This window comes from Natator depressus, chromosome 1 (genome assembly GCF_965152275.1).
Source record: "Natator depressus isolate rNatDep1 chromosome 1, rNatDep2.hap1, whole genome shotgun sequence".
NCBI classification, from domain to species: Eukaryota; Metazoa; Chordata; order Testudines; family Cheloniidae; genus Natator; species Natator depressus.
In genome coordinates this window covers 45,264,857-45,289,146 of record NC_134234.1, presented here as the reverse complement: position 1 = coordinate 45,289,146, position 24,290 = coordinate 45,264,857, and the positions used below count along the sequence as shown (strand labels likewise).

The following is a 24,290-nucleotide window of genomic DNA, read 5'->3' as shown; positions in this document are numbered from 1 at the left end:
ACCCTCAACTGCTCTACATATGGTTCTTTTGTATAGTGGAAAACACTTTATATAAATAAAACAATTTGGATAAACTCAAGAACTGAACTTCTTCGTTTTAGCATCACTAATACAAAGATAAAAGTATCATTTACTAATTTATTTAGTCTGGCAAAACTAATTGCAGTGGAAGCACCTGATATTTGCACATTGTCTCAGTATGTGCAACTCTTACACATCAGATGCAATTGAATATTCAAGTTTATGTTCTGCTTCTAAATGGAAATGAACATAGGATGAATTAAATTTTTGCTGCATGTACTGCATTAAGTCCATCTTAGTCCACGTGTACACTCGTAGATATAGTACTGCCTAAATTGTATTGTGATTCTACAGTTTTTTCACTTTGAAATACATTTTGGCTCATAACTGGTGACTTATCAGATCTGGTTCTTCTACTTGGTATTGGGGTGGGGGTTGGGGGAAGCTTTCCACTGAAGTAAAACAGGTGATACAGTAGCTGTGAAATGGAGAATCAGCAGCATAGCTTGTCTATGTATTTGACCTAGGCTGTCTTGCCATGTAAGCAGAAAAAGAGAATCTATGGGAAAATGATCACTGAAGCAGATAGTGGTGCAAAAATCTTGGATTACGAGAGGGTGAAATGAAGCTATGCACTGTAGTTTCTTCTGCATCAAGCTATATGTGCCATAAAAGCATAACTCTGACAAAGAGTGGAACTATCTGAAAAGTGTCAAGGCCAGTAGTATTTGTTGCAAAGTGCCATACTATCCTGAAGCAGATATTTGATGAGAAACTTTCAGGTGAAGTCTGACATCCATCAGTTTTTAGTTGTTACAAAACCTTTAGAATAAATGCAGGTTTTTTCACTGTTATAAGTCTTATAAATTAGTCCCAGATTTATTATTGGTAGGATGTTTCAAAATATTGCTTGATGTTGTCATGGCATCCACCATGAGCTCTTTAATGACCTGAAATTAAAAAAGGAATCCTACAAAAAGTGGAAACATGGACAGATTGCTAAGGACGTGTACAAGTATGTGGGGACAAAATGAAAAAGGCTAAGGCACAAAATGAGTTACAACTAGCAAGGGACATAAAAAGCAAGAAGAAGAGGTTCATTAAATACATTAGGAGCAAGAAAAAGATGAAGGAAAGTATAGGTCCTCTACTGAGTAGGGAAGGAGAGCTAATAATGGACACCATCAAGAAGGTTGAGGTGTTGCTTCAGTCTTCACAAAAAAGCTAAGTGAGATCAGATACTTAACACAACACAATATTAACAAGGGGGAAGGAATGCAAGGCAAAATAGGGAAAGATTAGGCTAAAGAATATTTAGATAAGTTAGATATATTCAAGTCAGCAGGGCCTGATGAAATTCACCATAGGATACTTAATGAACGAGTTGAAGCAATCTTGGAACTGTTCGCAGTTATCTCTGAGAACTCCATGGGTATGTCTACACTGCCGTTAGCAACATGTGTCTGGCCATGATTGCTGACTCAGGCTTGTGGGGTTTGGGCTGCAGGGCTGTTTAATTATGGTGTAAACAGTTGGGCTTGAGCTCTGGGACCTTCCCACCTTGCAGCACTGGTCTTGGGACCTAGGGCAGCGGGACTGCTTGGTTCCACATCCCAAAAGGGGTACCAGCATTTGATTCTGTACCCAGGAGTGTGCCTGAAAGGCCAAACTTAAAGATAATGAATCTGAGTCATGTCCAGACAGTAGGCTTAAAAGCACATGAGAGCTGTGGTTCTGGTCCAGTACATCAACCTGGTGACTATCCACAAACTCAGCCAGGGTTGTAACAACCTCTCTGCTTTCAGCTGTGAATTACCCAGAATATGGGATTCTGATGCACTACTTAGTCTTCTGGACAGAAGCAGAGTTTGGTGTTATGCAAGGACTATACAATCAGCATGGTTCAGACAAGGTGTAGAAAAAAAATGAAACTGCAAAGTCTGTGGAGGAAGCTGAGGTCACCATACAAGAGGAATCTGACTTCTGGCTCTTACAGATAAGCCAGACCAATCCAAATGTGCCAAAACATGCTTGATAGATGCCATGCTGACAGGAGTGCGTGTCTTCCAAAAACAGATACAATTCTGAATTCAACTGTCCTGTTTTTCTGTTGAATTGTTTTGTTTTTGTCATTTTGCTGCAATGCTCTGTGACACAACTTCCTTCACAAACAGAATTTCGGTAAACATTTGGATCATCACTTCTAATTGCCAAAGAGTAGGAAGGAAGGAACTCAGGATTGTTTTATCAGCCAAGTTTCAATCTCTTTCCTATTCTGGGCTCAATTTAGGACCTTTTTTGTTTGGGGTCAGTTATATTGACTCACTAATGGAAAGCTTCTCTGAATTATTTTTTAAGTTCGTGTGTGGTTCTAGTTCATTTTTTTTATTAGATCAAGTCAAATTTCCACATTCTTTAATTCATGAAGAATTTGTCATTTCTAATTTTAAGATTTTTATATGTAGTTAACTTTATTGTACAAATTTTACAGAAAGCTGATACAAAATACTTTTGACAAACTTCACTGGTCATTAACTTATTGCTTTTGCCTGCACTTGTTTATCTTCAGGAATACCTTTTAATCTTCTAGTGCTACCACTAACTTTCCATAGTAATAAGTTTGATTGATGTATTGCCTAAACTATGAAAGCTGTGTGATCCATATCTCCATCAAAGAGATTGTTTGTTTGTTCAAGATACTCAGTTACTGTGTTTATACTCCTCAGTTGTCATAGCATTTGTTACATAAAATATAGTTGACTAGAATACTCTGTATGGTTTCTGTGTATTTGTTTGCATCAGAAAAATGTAGAAAACACTAAATAGATTTGAAAATTAATATAATTCAATTAATATGTGTATATTACCCTGACTGAGTCCATAATATTTTCATTGTATTAATCTTTTTTAGTTTTCATAACTTCAGAAATACAGAATGACAGACTATAAAGTGCAATTATTCAAACACCCTGCAAACACGTATGTAGACTTCTCTTTTGTTAAAGGAGAGTTTAATATTTCAGGATAACTTTTTGCTGAATTCTTTTAGAATTCAGATGTTAAGCTGTAACCCTTTTAAGGAACAAACAGTAGTTTGTAGGGTTGCATTAATAGGGGATGGATGTTTGCCTTTCAAGTTTCCTGTTCGAAAGTTAGTCAACTTTCCAATATTTGAAATAAAACTGACGTAGCCCCTTTAAATAAAGGGGCAACACCTTATTTCTGCAGATCTTAAAAACTCCAGAAGTTTCTGGTTTAAGTGTCGTTTTTGAAATCCAAGAATGGAAAAAATGGCTCTGCTTTAACAAATGGATTGGAAGAGGATTAGTATCTAACATATATTAATTATGGTTTCTTTGTTAGAGCAAAATATTTTAAACCAAGCTTTTGACTTTAAAAACTTCCTTCTTTTCCCCCCAAATGTTTTTTTCAGCATGAATGATGTATTGTGGAACAACTGTAACTGTTAATACCATTATCTGTACATTACCATTGATTTAGCAGTTTATTAAATCTTTTATAAATAAATCCTACTCTTCTGGGTGCACATTGTCAGCCTCTGTTGCATGCTATGGGTAATGCCCCAACCTGACCAGAGTGTCATGATACAAGCTGACATAAGTTGTCATAATAAACGTCAACTTAACTATTGTCTTCACACCTGTGGAGTAACATTATGTTCCATGCAGTGGTGTTGTAGCTATGTTGATCCCAGGATATTAGAGAGCCAAGGCGAGTGAGGTAATATCTTTTATTGAACCATTTTTTATTGGTGAAAGAGATAAGCTTTCGAGCTTACACAGAGCTCTTCTTCAGGTCTGGGAAAGGTACTCAGAGTGTCACAGCTAAAGACAAGGTAGAACAGATTGTTTAGCACAAGGAGTTAACACATGTTGTAAGAGACCACTCAAGGTGAAGTGGACACTTAACACCTCTGTGGTCATAGGACAGGGAAGGATTTGTGGGTTATAGATTTTTGTAGTGAGCCATCCATCCAGTGTCTTTATTGAGTCCATGATTTTTGGTGTCTAACAAAGTTATGAGTTGAAGTTCCCAGGCTCGTTTTTTGAAGGCATTGTGCAGGTTTCCTTTGAGGATGAGGAGTGTGAGTTCAGATGTGGAATGATCGTTTTGTGAAAAGTGTTCACCCACAGGTTTTTGCCTTGAATGAATTTACAGAGAAAAATGATTCAAGAGCATAGTGATTTGTCTGGTTTCATCCACGTAGTTGTTGTTTGGGCAGTTAGTGCAGTGGATAAGGTAGACTACATGTTGTGATAGGCATGTGTAGGACTCATGGACCTTGAAGGGTGTGTTGTGGGAGGAGTTGATAAGATTGAAAAAAACCTGTAGACTTCTCTCCACTGCTGCAGTGTTGTTCTGATAGGGTCTGGTGCCACTTTGAGTTGGTGTGGCCTGGTTTGTGAGGAGCTTGCTTCTGATGATGAGCTTGGAGAAGTTGGGGTGTTGTTTGAAGGTTCAGGAAAGAATTCTCTCAGGGTGTGGTCCCTATCAAGTATGGGTTGTAATTGTTTAAAGATAACCCATATGGCTTCCAGTGTGGAGTGGTATATCACAACTAGGGGTGTGCAGTAGGAGGGTTTTTTGTTTTTTCCATATTGAATCAGATTCTCTCAGGTTATTTGGGTGGCCTGTTCCATGATGCGATCTACTTCTCTGGTGGAATGTCCTTATTTGATGAAGGCAGTTTTAAGCACGTTAAGGTGTATATCCTGGACTTTCTCCTTGGAGTAGATTCTGTGGTGTCTAAGTGCCAGGCTGTAGGTAACAGATTTTTTTGCTGGGGTGGTTACTGGATTTGTGAAGGTAAGTGTGGTGTTTCGGCAGTTTCTTGTATATAGTTGTCTGTAGGTTTCCATTATTGAAGCTGACCATGGTCCAGGAAGTTGATGCTGGTATGGGTGTGTTCCAGAGAGAGTTTGCTGGATGCGTGGTGGTTGTTGAAGTTGTGGTGGAAACCTGAGGGAGTTTAGGTCATCTGTCCATGTAACTCAGATATATCATTGGTTCCGTGTTGCATTTGTCCAGAAATTCTTCCTTGCGGTAACCCAAGAAGAGGCATTTTAGGGAGCCATCGTAGTGCTCATCACTGTTCCCATGGTTTGGACAAAATGTGTTTGTTGTTGAACGTAAAGTTGTTACGGGTGAGGATGAAATGGATGAATTTGGCGATGTGTTTGGGAAGGATATCTGTGTGTTGTCTTTTGTCCTGTAGATCTCTGAGGCAGGCAGCAATGCCACATTAGAAGGGATGTTGGTGTATGGGGAGATGACATCGAGGGTGGCAAAGATGGTGCTCTGAGGGAGGTGATTAATGTTGTGGAGTTTCTGGAGGAAGTCAGTTGTGTCCTGGAGGAAGCTGGTACCTTGTATGGTGAGTGGTTTGGGGATGGTTGCTGTGATTCCCAATATTCCTTGAATAAGAGTGCCATGGCCAGCTTTGATGAGTGTGCCTGGGCTCCCTTGTTTGTGTATCTTGGGAAGCATGTAAAATGTCCCTGGGGCAGGTTGGTGGGGGATGAGGTTGTAGAGTTTCTTTTGGAGTTGTCTGGGAAAGAATTTGATGATATCCTTAAATTGCTGGGTAAATTGTGTTGTGGGGTGGTGTCTTCTTTGAATTCTTTATAGTATATGGTGTCGGAGAATTGTCGGTTGGCCTTGTTTGACGTAGGCATCATAGTTGAAGATCAAGATAGCACCCTCTTTGTCTGTTGGTTTGATCGCTATCTGGTGCTTGGATTTCAGGGACTGTATAGCTGTCTTCTTGGCAGTAGAGAGATTGTGGTGGATGTGATGTTTGTTAAGGATTTCACAGTCAATTTTTTTTCCCTGAAGCAGTCATTGTAATGATCAAGTGTGTGGTTTTGTCCACTGTGGGATGTCCAGTCAGATGATTCTTTTTTCTTGTGACTGTTAGTGGGGACGTGGTAGTTGTAGCTGGTGTCATCTTTGTTGTGAAAGAATTCTATAAGGAGTCTGCGAAAGAATTCGTCTAGTTCTTCAAATGTTAATATGGTGTCAGGTTCTATGACAGGGCAGAAGTTCAGTTCCTTGGAAAGTACAGATAATTCAGCTCCAGTTAGGGATAGCTTTGATAAGATGATGCTGTTGAGATATCATGTAGTGTCCATGTAGTGGGCCCTGGTATCATGGTTTCTTTTAGAAGTGGTGTTCTGTGGGTTGTGGAGATGTAATTGGTTCCATTTTTTGTTTTTGTTGGATGGCTGTCATCAGGTTTTTTTTTTTTTATAGTTGTTTTGGGTTGCTTATATGATCTCCAGGTAGGTTTCCAGATTTTTTTTTTTCCTTCCAGTATGTGGAAATATGCGACAATTTCTTGTTGAAGGTGGTTCCTTCTGCAATCTGTGAGGTACAGGAGATGATTCCTCAGTTTTTCTGATGTCCTTCTGCAGAGCTGTTCAGCATAAATAAATTATGCATCTCTGACATACTGCGGTCACAAGGGCTAAGGTGCACCGACTATGGGCACTTCTATGTACCCACAACTGAAATGCAGACATGGCTGGGGAGGAATGCAGCAGCTCACAAAGAGTTCAGAAAAGGAGATGGCAAAGAATACCATAGCCTGTTGAAACTTCAGGGAAGAATTTAAGTTGGCAGAATGTAATCAACTTAATAAGAATTTAGAATACTGGGGTTGACATCTGGACTCCTGCAATAAGTACCAGGAGAATTAATGACGGCTGATGATCAAAATCTTGCTGTTAAATGAATGTTTTTTACCTTATGTCCAGCTATAACAATCCCCCTCCCATGAGGTACCTTCAGCAAGGTTTGACCTCCAAACTTGCAGTACTGCTTGAGGATTAGATGGCAGCAGAAGGAAGCTTTTATCCCAAGGGGAGAAATGGGCTACTGGGCCTATGTGTTGGGACCGGGGGGGTAGGAGTGGTTGGGGGAAGTCAAGCCCAGCCTGACTTCGACTCCATTACAGCTGCTCTGGCAGGTCCTAGGTGTTCCCAGTACAGTGGGGGGAATTGGAGGGGTGGAACATGCTGTGCTGTGGCAGTTTTGTGTGCCTGACCGTAGAATGTTCATTCTCAGTTATTTTGGCACATTGCCCAAATTTTCCTGAGTAGCACAAATGGGAGAAGAGAAATAGCAGTTTTTCATAATTTTTGTTTCCACAATCCTGAGTGGAATTTCAGGGGACAGTACAAACAATGGAAGGGTTTAATACTTTACAATGGTTGCAAGGATCTTTTATAATGGGAAATGTCTGGCAAGCTAAATATTGCAGTCACTACCAGCTTTCGTAATGTTTTTATTTAAAAAAAAAAGTCCTTATCCCAGTGTTCTACAGCATATATATAAATTTAAATACAAAATGTAATATAACAAAGATAAGCAAATTAGACATCTCTTCTGATGACAAGTTGAAGTAACGATATCCTGTTTTTCTGGCAAAAGCCTGAGTAAACAGATGGGTTTGATGCTGTGCCTGAAGGTTAATGTACTTAATTTCCAAGCAAGTGGGGGAAGTGTAGTCCAGAGTTGAAGGCCCTCTACTGAAAACACTGCCAATAGCCACAAAAAACACAATGTGGGGCTTTCTAGCTCCAGCTCAGGTATTGCAGGGGTGCTGGAGAAGAGGGATTGTGTCAAGTAGCAAGGTCCTAAACCATGTAGGGCTTTAAAAGTCAATGTTAATACCTTGCATTGGACCCAGAAGCATATAGGAAGCCATTGCAGACTGTATGAGCCCTTGTGATGGTGGTTTATTTATTATTTGTATTACAGTAACGCTTAAAGGCCCTGGGATGGGGGTCCCATTCTGCTTTGCACTGCCTCAAAAGCTTACAGTCAAATGTACTCCTTATTAAGTGGCTGAGCTGGCACATTCTGCACCAGATGCAGCTTCTTAATGGCCTTCAAGGGTATGGCTGTATGGTAATTTCTGTAGTAATAAATGTTAATATTTTAGCATTAATGGTGAAAAGACCTATATAGGAACAGAAACAGACAGCGATATTCTTGATTTTCCAGGCTGTTGATATTATATTCTCATCTGTCCTCAGGCATCCCGGCTATTTTGTTTCCTCTCTAGTGGCATGAACCAGGATGTCATAATATCCAAAATCAAATGTACCAGAAAATGTAATAAATTAGAGTCAATTTAGCAGAGTGAAGAATAAACTGAATTTTAAACATTAGATTGCGTTATGAATTGATTACTATGCACAAAACATGCCATCGGAATGCAGCTTCATGTGAATTTACTATTGATGGCAACATTTCTTAGGTTGCTTGTGATGATAATGAAAACGAAGTGATCTGAACTTTTAGTTCATGCCACTACGTAATTTTGTAACAGGGAAGAACAGCTAAACTGCAAATTAATTTTGAGAAGGAAAGATATCTTTTTTAAGAAATGTAGTCATGCAGAGTGGTAATACTAAAATTTAATAAAGCATAAACATGAATACAAGTGGGGGGAAAGATTACAAATATATAGGTTTTTTCTCCACTAATAAGCAGTTTTTTTATATAATTCATTTTGAACACACATCAGTGCAGGGGATTCTTTGTAGTTCTGAAAAATAAAATTTAACTCAAGAAAATTTGGCACGAGTGACTGTTAAGATGTTGTAAAATGCATTTTTAACTGTACTTCCCTTTCAACAGCACAGTCAACATTTTGCTGACATCCATTCACCAATTCTTGTGTGAATGATTTATTCATGTGCCTATGGATTATAATATCTGGTGCCTTTTACATCATTTAAAATATAGGGTCCAGTCTTCCTAAGTAAAGTGGCTAGTAAAGCTCCAACTGATTTCACTGACAGCACAACTGGACCCATAGCGCTGGGAGCCACCTGGGGAAAATAGGTTGCTTCCTTATTTTGGCAAGAGACATTTTTCAGCAGTCATAACCTGGTGGCCTACAGTTTCTCAGTGTCTGTAGTGTGGACTACATCTTAATAGAAAGCTTATGCTCCAATACGTCTGTTAGTCTATAAGGTGCCACAGGACTCTTTTTGTATCTATTTTTAGTTTATTTTAATGCAGGCAAGCAACTAGATACAAGGATAGTCATCACCAGTAATTTCACAATGTTGTAATTGTACAGGTCCTGACCCAAAAAGAAGTTGTGGGGTAGGGGGTTGCAAGGTTATTGTAGGGGGGTTGTGATACTGCTGCCCTTTCTTCTGCGTTGCTGCTGATGGCGGCGGTACCTTCAGAGCTGGGTGGCCAGAGAGCAATGGCTGCTGACCAGGAGCCCAGCTCTGAAGGCAGAGCCACTGCCAGCAGCAGCAGCACAGAAGTAAGGATGGCCTGGTATGGTATTGCCACCCTTCCTTCTGCGCTGCTGCCTTCAGAGCTGGGCCCTCAGTCAGCAGCCACCCCTCTCCAGCCACCCAGCTCTGAAGACAGTGCAGAAGTAAGGGTGGCAATACCGCGACCCCCTAAAATAACTTTGTGACTCCCCTGCAACTCCCTTTTGGGTCAGGATCTCCAATTTGAGAAACACTGGTCTCCCCCATGAAATCTGTATAGCATAAGGTAAAAGCACTTAAAAGATGAGATTTCACAGAGGGAGACCAGATTTCATGGTCTTTTTTTGATGCTTTTTTATGGCTGTGAATTTGGTAGGGCCCTAATCATGCTAATCTAATCTGACCTTCTGCACATTGCAGGTCACAGAACCTGACCCATCCATTCCTGAACTAGACCCATAACTTCTGGCTGAGTTACTGAAGTCCTCAAATCTTGATTTAAAGACTTCCAAGTTAAAGAGACTCCACAATTTACTATAGTTCAAACCAGCAGCTGACCCGTGCCCCACGCTGCAGAGGAAGGTAAAACCACCCCAGGGTCTCAGCCAATCAGACCTTGGGGGAAATTCCTTCCCAACCCCAATATGGTGACCAGTTAGACCAAAAGTGGGCAAACTACGGCCTGCAGGCCACATCCGGCCCGCGGGACCCTCCTGCCCAGCCCCTGAGGGCCTGGTCCATGAGGCTAGCCCCCAGTCCCTCCCACACAGCCTCAGCTCACTGCGTCGCCAGCACAATGCTCTGGGCAGTGGAGCTGTGAGCTCCTGGGGCAGCGCAGTTGCAGAGCCCGGCCTGACCAGGCAGGCAGTGCGGTAAGGGGGCGGGACCGGGGGAGGGTTGGAAAGAGGGAAAGGGAGTTCGGGCGTGGTGGTCAGGGGGTGGGGGTGTGGATAGGGGTGGGGGAGTCAGGGGGCAGGGAATGGGGGCATTGAATGGGGGCAGGGGTCCCGGGGGGGCAGTCAGGAAGGAGAGGGGGTTGGATGGGGCGGCGACGGGCAGTCAGGGAGAAGGGATGGTTGGATGGGGCAGGGGTTGAGGGGGGGAAGTCAGGGGTGGGGGTTCTGGGGGCGGTCAGGGGACAGAGAGCAGGGGCGGGTGGATGGGGCAGGAGTCCCGGGGGTGGGGAGGAGGACAGGGGGGGGCGAGGACAGGGGGGCGAGGAGCAGGAGGGGGAGGAAATAAGGGGCGGGGGCTGGGCCATGCCTGGCTGTTTGGGGAGGCACAGCCTCCCCTAACAGGTCCTCAATACAATTTCTGAAACCTGATGCGGCCCTCGGGCCAAAAAGTTTGCCCACCCCTGAGTTAGACCCTGGATGTGTGGGTGAGATCCACCAGCAGACACCTGGGAAGGAGTTCTCTGTAGTAAGTCAGAGCCCTCCCAATCTCATGCCCCATCTCTGGCCATTAGAGGTATTCACCAAAAGCTTTCTGGAGTTGATTTAGTAAAGAATTTCTGTGGATTATAACTGGATACACATAGGCATCAAATGGACTCCACACAGGTGTAAGAGGTCTGCCCTTCCAGATTCTTTTACATCATCAGAATCTAAATTCCATAGCAAAATAGGCAATGCGGGAATTAGCCTCAGTAAAACACATGGAAGGACTGCTTCCATGTGTTTTAACTTCACCGATTTTATTTCATTGAGGTTCTGTGCAGGCATAGCAGTCCATCCACATGAAGCACAGTGGGAGGATCAGGGCCCTAGCTAGGGTGTGGTCTTTGTTTTTTTATGTTTTTTGCTCCTCAGGTCCTCAATCCTGTAAACAATTAGGCACATACTTGACTTTACTATTCTGATTTTTAAAGTCCCATTGATTTTAAAGATGTAACATTAACTGATTTTAATGGGACTACTCCTCATAGTAAAATTAAGCATACTCCTAGGTGTTTGAAGGATTAAGGCCCAGGTTTTATCGGACTGGGTGTCACAGGCAAAAGTACCATCCTGGACAAAAATAAGGTAAAGGAATATTTTAAATGAAGGGGTTTAAAATACTATAATACAGTATAATTAAATACAAACTTATTTAAAAAAAAGTTTTTAAAAGATTAATCAGAAACATAAATAAAAAACGATTTAGTCTAATTTTGAAGTAATTGTTAAAGTAGATATTTTGGACTTTAATTTACTGATTTAGTAGAATTTCAGATTTCACATAGAGATTTTTTTCAACTAAGAAGCTGAATATTTAAAATGTTCATCTATGTAAAAAAATACAAGTCAGTATTTTTACAAGTACTCCCCCTGAAGGTCGAAACAACAGACTGGACTTCTACATAGAGTGCTTCCGCCGACGTGCACGGGCTGAAATTGTGGAAAAGCAGCATCACTTGCCCCATAACCTCAGCCATGCAGAACACAATGCCATCCACAGCCTCGGAAACAACTCTGACATCATAATCAAAAAGGCTGACAAAGGAGGTGCTGTCATCATCATGAATAGGTCGGAATATGAACAAGAGGCTGCTAGGCAGCTCTCCAACACCACTTTCTACAAGCCATTACCCTCTGATCCCACTGAGGGTTACCAAAAGAAACTACAGCATTTGCTCAAGAAGCTCCCTGAAAAAGCACAAGAACAAATCCGCACAGACACACCCCTGGAACCCCACCTGGGGCATTCTATCTGCTACCCAAGATCCATAAACCTGGAAATCCTGGACACCCCATCATCTCAGGCATTGGCACCCTGACATCAGGATTGTCTGGCTATGTAGACTCCCTCCTCAGGCCCTACGCTACCAGCACTCCCAGCTATCTTCGAGACACCACTGACTTCCTGAGGAAACTAGAATCCATCGGTGATCTTCCTGAAAACACCATCCTAGCCACTATGGATGTAGAAGCCCTCTACACCAACATTCCACACAAAGATGGACTACAAGCTGTCAGGAACAGTATCCATGGTAATGTCACAGCAAACCTGATGGCTGAACTTTGTGACTTTGTCCTCACCCATAACTATTTCACATTTGGGGACAATGTATACCTTCAAATCAGCGGCACTGCTATGGGTACCCGCATGGCCCCACAGTATGCCGACATTTTTATGGCTGACTTAGAACAACGCTTCCTCAGCTCTCGTCCCCTAATGCCCCTACTCTACTTGTGCTACATTGATGACATCTTCATCATCTGGACCCATGGAAAAGAAGCCTTTGAGGAATTCCACCATGATTTCAAAAAAGTTTCCATCCCACCATCAACCTCAGCCTGGACCAGTCCACACAAGATCCACTTCCTGGACACTACGGTGCTAATAAGCGATGGTCACATAAACACCACCCTATACCGGAAACCTACTGACCGCTATGCCTACCTTCATGCCTCCAGCTTTCACCCAGACCACACCACACGATCCATCGTCTACAGCCAAGCTCTACAATACAACCCCATTTGCTCCAACCCCTCAGACAGAGACAAACACCTACGAGATCTCTATCAAGCATTCTTACAACTACAATACTCACCTGCTGAAGTGAAGAGACAAATTGACAGAGCCAGAAGAGTACCCAGAAGTCACCTACTACAGGACAGGCCCAACAAAGATAATAACAGAACGCCACTAGCCATCACTTTCAGCCCCCAACTAAAACCTCTCCAACGCATCATCAAGGATCTACAACCTATCCTGAAGGATGACCCATCACTCTCACAAATCTTGGGAGACAGGCCAGTCCTTGCCTACAGACAGCCCCCCAACCTGAAGCAAATAGTCACCAGCAACCACACACCACACAACAGAACCACTAACCCAGGAACCTATCCTTGCAACAAAGCCCGTTGCCATCTGTGTTCACATATCTATTCAGGGGACACCATCATAGGGAGTAATCACATCAGCCACACTATCAGTGGCTTGTTCACCTGCACATCTACCAATGTGATATATGCCATCATGTGCCAGCAATGCCCCTCTGCCAGGTACATTGGTCAAACTGGACAGTCTCTACGTAAAAGAATAAATGGACACAAATCAGATGTCAAGAATTATAACATTCATAAACCAGTCAGAGAACACTTCAATCTCTCTGGTCACTCGATTTCAGACCTAAAGGTCGCAATATTAGAACAAAAAGACTTCAAAAACAGACTCCAACGAGAGACTGCTGAATTGGAATTAATTTGCAAACTGGATACAATTAATTTAGGCTTGAATAGAGACTCGGAGTGGATGTGTCATTACACAAAGTAAAACTATTTCCCTATGTTTATTTCCCCCGACCCCCACTGCTCCTCGGACGTTCCTGTTAACTGCTGGAAATGGCCCACCTTGATTATCACTACAAAAGGTTTTCTCCCCCCTGCTCTCCTGCTGGTAATAGCTCATCTTAAGTGATCACTCTCCTTACAGTGAGTATGATAACACCCACTTTTTCATGTTCTGTGTGTGTATAAATCTCCTCACTGTATTTTCCACTGAATGCATCCGATGAAGTGAGCTGTAGCTCATGAAAGCTTATGCTCAAATAAATTGGTTAGTCTCTAAGGTGCCACTAGTACTCCTTTTCTTTTTGCGAATACAGACTAACACGGCTGCTACTCTGAGACAAGTCAGTCTTTGTTCATGTCTATTGTGGGAACAACAAAAGCTCACATTCAAAATAAGTATTTAAATACTTGCATTGTTATACTAGCAATTGCATTGTTATACTAGCAATCAGTATTGCTACAGAGGGTCCTTTAAGACTGTGGAGGGGAGTCTACCATATTCCGGGGCGGGGAGAGGGTGGGAGGTTCTGCAAACACAGATTTAGGAAACAACAATAGAGAGAGGAAGTGGGTGGTCCTGTAATTGCATTTTGTGATTTGAGGAAGATGTACGCAGCTAACTCTGTGGAAGCCTCACATCTGGAACCTTGAAGTGTTGGCAGGGCAATCCTCTTCTTTCTCTGGCCAGTGAGAGAGAATCCTCGGAAATGTAGCCCCAGAATTGCTGTGACTTTTTCTGGCCTTCCTATTGGATCATGCTGGGGAAGGATATAGGAGTTAAACCACCTCCTTCCCACAGAACTGTGACTGGAGCTGCTGATATTCTTTGTACCGGACACAGTCAGAACTCTACTTGGTTAGAGTACCCCACAAACTTCTGATCTCTAGAGAGACTGAAAACTCAGCAAGAACCTTTTGGAGGAAGAAACCCTGGGGGCATTTTGTTTGTGTTTGGACTTGATTACAAGACTGTTGTTTGTTTGGGACTTTGCAACAAGACCTCTGAGGAGAGTCTTAGTTCTCTAGAAAATGCCCATCCCTAAGAAGAATTGTATTGCTTGTTTTTAAAATAGCTCGATAGACGTAGCCTCTGGGTGACATTCCCTTGCAGTCTATTTAACATCCATAGATAAAGAAAATGGAAATGTTTCAACCAAACTATACTCCTCCATCAGGGTTTGCAGTGGCTGGATGTATCCTGGATGATGAAGTGTTAAGGTCATTTTCAGAAACTATCCCATGAGTGCAGGTATATGAGTATGGATGGACAATGTGATGTTCACAGGGAATCTATCATGTGTACTACAAGAAGTGCTGAGAGCGTTGTTAGGACATCATGATATCTCTGGTTAACCCTATTCATAGGTATGGCAAATTCAAATTTTTTTGTAATTTTGGATAATATTGATTATTTTTAAGCATTTTTTCCTTATTTTTTTTTATTTAAATTTTCACAACTGTGGGAAATTGAGGGGGCAGGAACAGGACCAGACAATAATTATTTAATGACATTAGAAACTGAGGTTCAAGAAGTTAAAGCTTTATAAGCATTAAAACACAAAATTGTCAACATTGCACCTCAAAACATACAAAATAAATATCCTTAAATCAAACTCTTAAGTTTTCAAGCAGCATTTGTCTTACTTTGGCTATCTATAAATTTTGATTATTGATAGAAATATTTTTTTAATCAGTGTGTGTGGATATGGTGAATGCAACATTTATGGACATACACGAATAAAAATTTAATCCTTCCAAGCAGGGTTGCCAACTTTCTAATGGCACAAAACCGAACACCCTGGCCCTGCCTCTTCCACAAGGCCCTGCCCCCTGCTCACTACATTTCCCCCTCCCTCCCTCACTTTTACTGGGGTGGGGCAGGGTCTTGGGGTACCAGTGGGGGTGAGGGTTCCGGCTGGGGGTGTGAGATCTGGGGTAGGGGGGTGGGGCCAAGGAATTTGGCATGCAGGAGGGGTGTGGGTTGAGACAGGGGGTTGGGGTGCAGGGGTGTGTGAGGGGGATGGGCTCTGGGCTGAGACCAGGGATGAAGGGTTTGGGGTGCAGGAGGGGGCTTCAGGTTTGGGGGGGCTCAGGGCTGGGGCAGGGGTTTGGGGTGCAGGAGGGGGTACAGGCTCTGGGCTTGGGGTGCAGACTCTGGGGTGGGGCCAGGGATGAGGGCTTTGGGGTGCAGGAGGGGGTCTCTGGCTGGGGGGGTCTCAGGACTGGGGCACTGGGGTGGGGCACGGGTTTGGGGCTTACCTTGGGTGGCTCCCAGTCAGCAGCACAGCAGGGCTAAGGCAGGCTGCCTGCCTGTCCTGACACCGCGTTATGCGTGCCCTGGAAGTGGCCAACAGGTCCAACACTAGTAGGCAGGGGGGGCAGGAGGCTTCGCGCCCATGGCCCCCACACCTAGGAGCCGGACCTGCTGGCTGCTTTCGGAGCACAGTGCTGTGCCAGGACAGGTGGGGACTAGCCTGCCTTAGTGCCGCAGCACTGCTGACCGGACCTTTAATGGCCTGGTCGGTGGTTCTGACTGGAGCCACTGGGGTCTCTTTTTGACCGGGTGTTCCGGTCGAAAACCGGATACCTGGTCACCCGGTCACCCTACCTACCTATTGATCTGAATATTTTATTAGATTTGCTAATGATAGCATCAAAAGGTGCATGAGAGAGAGAATATAAGTGCCGTGTGATTAGTTTTGTGACAGTGCAGCCAGTGAGGTTGAAAAATCTTTTTATGTGGTAAAAAATGGCTGTTTGGTACATGGTTCAGTCTTTCTGTCAGTAAGCTGAGACAGAAGGTATGTCAGAGATTACATTACCTATATGATTTAAATTGTTTTGAAGCAACCACTTTCTGTTTGTATTTAGCAGCTGGGAAGGTGGCTGTTGTTTTGTCATCCTCATAAAGTAAGGTTGAATACCTTTGGAATTTGCCTAGACGTTTGTTTGGGAGAAACCCAAGTTCATGAAAATCTCTGAAGAGTATAGACAGGATATTGACTGTTTGCCAGAAGGTAACAAATATTAGTTTGAACTGGTGTGCAGAAGAATTACTTCACATATTTAAGCTACTGGCAATGATACTTGTTTCTGTACAGTGGAATTCACATTAAATTGCTGAAGCTATTGAAGTGTGGAAGAAGCTTGAAAAACGTTTTTGATCAGTCTTTAATATAGTCTAATTTTCTACTCACAACAGAATTTTGATTGTTCATAAACAAGCCTCAAAGTTTTACTGCTCTGCATCTTGAAGATTTTAGTAATATTAAATTTGTGGAGAATTATTTAAAATTGAGTAAATATTGCCTAGTTTTTCCATTTTGATAACTGACATTATTTTCTTCTCCTAAAAGCAAAATTATAAGAAACTAATTGAGTTCATGTGCCACAAGGATAATTGATTTTCCATCAAAATTCACTTGTTACACTGGAAAGGTAAAGAATGTCATGTACTTATGAAAGATAGCTGGCATTAACTGAATAGACAGTGTGGTACATGATCACTCTATGTTCATTATTGCTGTTTGGCAGGTTGCTTAAAGGAATAACAGGAGGTTACATAAAAGTAGAAGATGGAGGAAATGGAAGAGACAGGGAGAGACCAAGGCTAAAAGACCAAAGTGGACAAGTACTGGAGTGATGTACTTTATATAGCCTTGGTAGATGATATTCATAGACTGAGATGCCTTGTAGAAACACCCGGCAGAAAAGGAATTCACCCAGGCCATTTTTCTAGTGAGGCTAATCTCCATGATCAGTGTTTGAGACCTCCTGTGTCCATTCACTTAGGCAGAGTTTCTTGATGTTCCCAATGGATAAATAATGGGGACAAGTCACTAACCAGAACAATCTGAATAATTTGGTAAGCTGCATGCAGTTAAACAGCATGTGTTTTAATATGGACAAATGCAAGGGTGTACATTTAGGAACAAGGATTGTAGGCCATTATTACAGGATGTATCCTGGAAATCAGGGACTCTGAAAGTACTTAGGGGTCATTATAAGTAGTCAACTGAACATGAGCTTCCAGTGCAGTTCTGTGGCAAAAAGGTCTAACACACTCCTTGGATATAGAAGCAGGGGAATATTGAAGAGGAGTAGAGAGATGGTATTACTTCTGTATATGACATCGATGAGACAACTACTGGAATGCAGTGTCCAGTTCTGGTGTTAATGCTTTAAAAAGATGTCGGGGAAAGCTAGAGGAGGTTCAGAAAAGAGCTACAAAAATGATTTGTGGTCTGGAAAACCTGTCTTACAATTACAGACTTAAAGAGTTATTTCTTCCTTTTTCCAGAGAGACAGTTAAGATCTGACTTGATTGGTCAGTAAGTACCTACACAGGGAGAAGATACCTGATACCAAACTTACTTAAACTAGTAGACAAAGGCATAAGATCCAGTGGCTAGAAGTTTAAGATCGAATTGGAAACAAGATCCAACTTTTAAAAGTCCGGTAATTTTACCACTGGAAGAGGTTACCAGAGCAAGTAGTACATTCAGCATCTCTTTATCTACATAGTCTTTAAATTCAGTGCCTTTCTGAAAGAGGTTTAGCCACAAATTATTGGGCTCAGTAGTATTCCCTTACATTCTTACAAGAATAATTTCCTCTACTTACAGGAATTACTTTTGGTTTGTGTTATGTAGAAGTTCAGTTAGTGGTCTCATCTCGCCTTAAAATGTATGGATCTGTGCAATCCTCCATTAGGCATTCGTAGCCAATGCACTTTAAACTCTTGTAAATGTTGCAAGAAATGGGCAAATAAACCATAACATTTCACAATGGGGGAAAAATTCACAATTTTAAAAAATGATTACCGTTCTTGTTGTCTTAGTAGGTTTATTGCAATGCAGTTAATACAGCTGGGTAAGTGCAGGACTCTGGATAACGGCCCACAACACAGTGAGTTAATATGAAAGAAAAGGACACAAGGACTGAGATTTTGTTAACTTTTGGTATCAGTAAACATAAATAGCAGATGCCTGTAAGTAAAGATTTCACTATTAGATCAGGAATTGTTACATATAAAACATTACACACTAATTAATTATTTTAAGTAGAGACCTAGTTTAGTAGAGACACTGCTGGAAACAGTAGTTAATGTTACCATTTGTATTTGGAAATGGCTGACCTACAGTGGATGGGCAGAGAGCTAATTATATGTAAAAATGTTTATATCATCCCAGGGTGGCTGATAGAAGAGGACAGGTGGGACCAGAGATCCCTAGGCATTCCTTTAGAAAGTGGCAGTAGATGTCCTGGCATAGCAATGGGGGGAGGGATAGCTCAGTGGTTTGAGCATTGGCCTGCTAAACCCAGGGTTGTGAGTTCAATCCTTGAGGGGGCCATTTAGGGATCTGGGGAGAAAATTGGGGATTGGTCCTGCTTTGAGCAGGGGGTTGGACTAGATGACCTCCTGAGGTCCCTTCCAACCCTGATATTCTATGTGACTACAGTGACAAGCCACAGAGGCTTATCTTGGTATCTATGTGTCTGTAAGGAAATGCTTTTAGTCCAGTCAACAACTTTTCAGTGGAGACTGTTGTGCCTGAAGTTCCCATTCAGTTTTAAATTATGCATGCCCCATAGCAGGTATAAATGAATGTTTTGTATGAGGCTGTTAGAGAGGGAGATGGATGGCTTATAAATTGAGATGATGTTCTGTTTCATGTTCGGCCAAATTGACTTTGATAGCTGAGAGTAGGAGCACAAAGTTATTTGAGTTTTGTGAATGCAAGAAGGAATATCAATGGAAGAACCACAGTTTTTACCACAGAAAAATCCAAAGGTAGAAAAAGGAGGGATTGCCTTGTATGTATTTTGCTTTGTTTTCTTAGCTTGCTAAAGGCTGATTCTTTTCAGCTTTCATAAAGATTGCAGAAGTTGAAAGGAAGCTTTTCCCATATAAAGAAAAAGGTTGAGGAATTGTAAAATGAGTTAAGTATTTCTATTTAAGATCCTACAAAGTGGCTTATATGGGATGTGTATGATGTTCTGGAAAGGGGAAGTAGTAAAAAACAGCTACGTTCTTCCATACATTAGCGCTCCCTGTTCTGGATCCGTCTTTCTTTTCTCTCCTTCTCTTTAAACCCTCTAGTGTGGCTGGGTAGCCTACAGAAATTATTGCAGTGCTAGGTCACGGAGTCACCTCTGTGTACACCCCTATCGAAGGGCAGAAAAGAGTAGAAGAAAGAAAGCCCTAGCTGTCTACCTCCTCCCTTCATTTATAGCAGAGGGAGCTTTCCTGTTTCACCCTTGATACGTCAAGGGAGCTTCCACTCCCAATTGCTTTGGAGAAGGTAAGCTCTTTGGGGAAGATACCATGTGTGTATATATATATATAAGATGCACCATTGTATGTAAGACCGTCATCACTAATTGAAGGACAAAGTCTCCTTAACACCTTCCATGTCCCTTCTATTATCTTGTGGGAGTGCAGGGATGACACTCTCAGCCCAACAAGCCCTTGTATTTAACTTTGACGGCTGCAGAACTCAGCCAGGGAGATATTGTATCTGGACCGTGTAGCTCCTTTTTACTAGCCAGGAAGGAACCAGCACCCTTGGTTATGACACCTCTCCAGTGTCATTCCTATGAGCCTTTGTCAAGCTGGAAGGAAAAGGGGGAACCACTTTTGTGTTGCTTTAATCCTTACATGACAGCTGTTGAGAGGGAAGTACCCCCTCAGCATAGAGACAAGACTGTGCTCCTGAGTGTCCCCAAAAGTCTGTAGAAGCAACCCCAAGAGGCTGAATTTGAGCCCTTTAGAAGCAGAGCATATTTTCTGCTGTTTGGCATTTGTTAATAAAGTGAACTAAAGAATCAGAAATAAGCATGTATCTTTAAAGGAGATAGTAAATGTCATCTTTAGATGCCTATTGCATTTATTATACATTTTTTCTATGTACAGCACAGTGTTTATTATAATTGTGATATATTAAACTGGAAAAGAGGGGATATTGAAGTTCAAGAATGAAATATTCAGCATTATAAAAATAGTGGCTGATGTAGTAGGAGGTAATAGTTTGTAGTTAATAGCTGTGCTAGTATGCAATATATCTAGTGTTAAAAATACAAAACAGACTTCTGTGAGAGATACTGAAGCAACAAAAGCAGAGTAATTTTCAGGTGTAAGGCTGGCTTTCCATGCTGAATTCTTCCATTGTGACTAGATGTTATAACACAAATGATACATAAGATCAAACTGCCCTGAGATATTTTCATCACCTACGCAAAGTTGTGGGAGAATTTTAATATCACTTTTGTGTTTAATCTCCTGTTTTAATAATAGGGTTTTTTTTTTTAAAATAAAAAAGGGTGCAGAGAAGGAAAACAGACATTAAATGTTCTTGTACCATTATTTTGTCAGGCCAGGTATAATTGAGTCCTTGATGGACTGGATGGCCTAGTGGTTAATGCACACCCAGCCTTCGGAGCTGTGGTAAGGGAGCCCGGGCCTGCCCCCTCTAAAGGGTTGTGACCATAGGAGGATCAGCAGTGTTTGGCCTCCAAAGGGGCCCTCTGATCTATCCTCCCTGGTCACTTCCTGCTGCCGCTTTCCTCCTTCAGCTTCTGGTCCCGGATAAGGGAAAAAAAGACAATGAAAAAGAAACCAAACCGTGAGCCCTAACTGGGCTCAGCATACAGTGCTGTTTCTTCAGGAAGGCTTCTGCGGCCCCTTTGTCAGGAGCCTTCACACTATCCTCAGACTCCCTTACTGTGCTGGATTGCTCCATTTTCAACCCTGTCTCCAGTTGCAGCATGTTCTGCAGGGGGGAGGGGCTACCTGGGCCCTGCAGCGGGGTGGGACTACCAGGGCCCAGTACTGTCCTTTAACCCTTTCCAGCCCAGTGTGGAGTTTGTATACTCCATCACACTATGCTTTACATAATATTGTTAACACACTAGGACAGCATGTAATACAGTGGCTCAGAAATATGCTGTCCGTGATTTACAGCTAATATGCATGAGGTATTATGGCATTGTTCTTGCTATCTGTGATACATACATGCTCTTGATGTGTCTTTAAAATGCTGCACATTACATATCATGATGCTATTTCATTACATGTTCATGAGAACTTGTAGGCCAAGTTTCTGCTTGAAGCTAATTTTAGCATCTGATTTATTTTTTGAAAAAAGACATATTAAATACAGATCCTTTAACAATTGGCAGGTGCCACTCTAGTTTATTGGAACTCTAGCTATTGAGGCTGGACTAGCATCATACAGCGTTATGAGATCAGATGTGTTCACGTGCTTTAAATAAATCAAAGCCTGTGTTACACTCCAGTAGTTACAGAGGGGGCTGGTCCTATTTTAATTACCCACTGGTGTATTCACTTGTACCAGCATGCTGACAACCTTTTCCCTTGAAGTTCACTGTCGTCATGTGATATCCTCTTTCTCCATTGGGAACAACAATGTATGTTCTTCTTTTCCTTCATATTGTGCAGGTATGTTTATACTTCTGTCAAAATTCTGAAATGAAAGGGTAAAAATATGTGACTAAAAAAGATTAAGGAAGGGTACTGGCATGCTTTATGTTCACAGGTTTTGCAATACATCCTCTCTGCTGTCTGCCTCTCTGTCTGCAGAGGATTTGTAAGAAATCCTACCTGGGTGTTTCCTATGTTCTGTTCTGCATTTTTGAAGAAATTGTGCTTCAGAGGTTAGACTTACAATTAGATAATCTATGTTAGAACCAGTGATGTGCCTGACAAACAAGAATTACAGGAAATATTTTCAAATGCTGCATGTTTCAAATGCACAAAATATTCAGACAAGATGTAAAATCTACACAAATCTGATCTGTCTCAAAGTAGCTGTTTTATGCCCTTTTATTTCATTTTGAAAAAATGTGTATTTTTGAAGATGCCTTCCTAAATTATTAGGTTCTTCGTGTTGTTGTATTTTACAGGTTAATCTTGCTGGACAGTTTGGTCAGTAATCTGAATTTAGATTGTAAGAACAGGAGACCGTTTTGGTAATTTTCACAAGATATATTTTTAAGATCAGAGAATTCTAGCCACTCTGGTTTGAAAAATCCAAGTTTCTTTAAAAAGAACTGTGTGTGTATGTATGTGTGTGTGTGTGTGTGTGTGTGTGTGTATGTGTATATATATATATATATATACACACACACACACATTTAGGAAGCCAAAAAGAGATTTCTAGCACCTTGTAGTAAGAAAAGAGTGGGGGACACGGGGAGGGAAGGACGGTAATATGCAATAGGAAACTATATGCTTATAATAAGCCATAAGTGAAGGTTAACATACATTCTGGCCCAAAATAAAAAGTCAACTTTCTCCTTTGTCAAGACTACTTGTTTTATTTATAGATCCATGTGATTTGTATTAGGACTCGGGTAGGGAATTAAGTCTTTAAACATAAGATCGCTTTGGTCTCCTAGGATACATACAGTAATAGCTATACAGTTATCCATAAGGTTTCACGGTAGCCAGCATAGAAATATTGTTAAACTTTAATTTAGTAATTTGAGCTACTTTATGAAGAAAGGTTTTGATTTCATTTGCTTTCTGTCCATTGCAAAATAAGTACAAAAATTGGATGTGAAGAATCACCTCCTAAAAACTTCACTCAAAATGATGCACTACTAAATTAAAAAGAAAAGTAAATCAAGACATTTTGAAACAAAACTGCATTCCTCTATTATTTAGTTTTCTTTTTTCTAATTCTGTTCATCTTACAGAACTTCCTGCTAGTAAAAATTACCCATTCAATATCTCCTAGCTTTGTATTTTGAAGCAGTCATATTTGATATTTTCAAATGGAGGTCCTTGCAGAAGATAATACTGTTACTCCTTTTGATGCAAGCAGCCAAAATTTGGAGTTTTATCACAAAACTTTTGTGGGTTATTTCTGTTAAGCAGAGAACTTGATGATGGAGTCAGGTATTTCTTTGATGCAATCCTGTTTTATTTACAAATAAAATAAAGTACTGTTTTCCTGGACAAAGTAGAAATCAAACTGGATACAGTTTCTTTGCTCCCAGTTCCAAACTTCTGTCCAGATAGCACTCTTCTCCAAAGCTCTCTTAGCTTTTTCTCAGGGACATGCTGCAAGTGCTCCTCTGAGGCTTCCTTATTGCCTTCTCTGTCTCATTCTGAGGTAAAAAGAAAAGAAGTAGTTGTGGCACCCTAGAGACTAACAAATTTATTTGAGCATAAGCTTTCGTGAGCTACAGCTCACTTCATCAGCTGCTACTCTGAAACCTGTCATTCTGAGGTGTTTCTGGTGCTTCTGTCTCACATACACACACCTGTGATCCAATCAATCCCTTGCCCCTGCGTTTATCAGACCTGTGGGAAACCCCTTGGCCCCTGCAACTGCCCAGGCTTGCATTCAGTCTAGTCCTTGTTCAGTGGTTTTCCATTGTTTTAACTATCACTAAACTAAGGAGCATTTTGACATGGAAGAAACTACAGAAAAATAAAATGGCCAAGAGTGTGTCTGGGAGCTTTACAATTAGCATCATTTGTTTATTAAACTTAATGTGATGCAACAATAATCATATTAATAATTCATGTGGAACAATACTTTATAGTGAAATCATCACATTTATGGTCTCCAAAAGATAGCCCAAGTGAAATGTATTTGAGCCATCATGTTAATTCTCTATCCTGTTGCCTTTTCCATACAAAACTCCCATTTGAAGTCCAGGAGTCCCAACACAGAAAAACTGTGAGATCAGGCCTTGA

The 24,290-nt window shown here is 41.5% G+C and overlaps 1 protein-coding gene across 4 annotated transcripts in view; it reads left to right on the top strand.

Moving 5' to 3' along the window:
- The window catches only part of LNX2 (ligand of numb-protein X 2), a 90,810-nt gene that overhangs the window by 11,145 nt on the left and 55,375 nt on the right, over positions 1-24,290 (top strand). Inside the window, exon 1 of one of the 4 annotated variants that reach the window (XM_074958867.1) lies at positions 14,906-14,926. The exons of 2 other annotated variants lie outside the window; for them this stretch is intronic. The gene's annotated coding sequence lies outside the window, so the exon portion shown is untranslated. Of the gene's footprint in view, positions 1-14,905; positions 14,927-21,934; positions 22,023-24,290 lie in introns of those variants that run through there. One more of the 4 variants, XM_074958875.1, reaches the window with a different exon arrangement.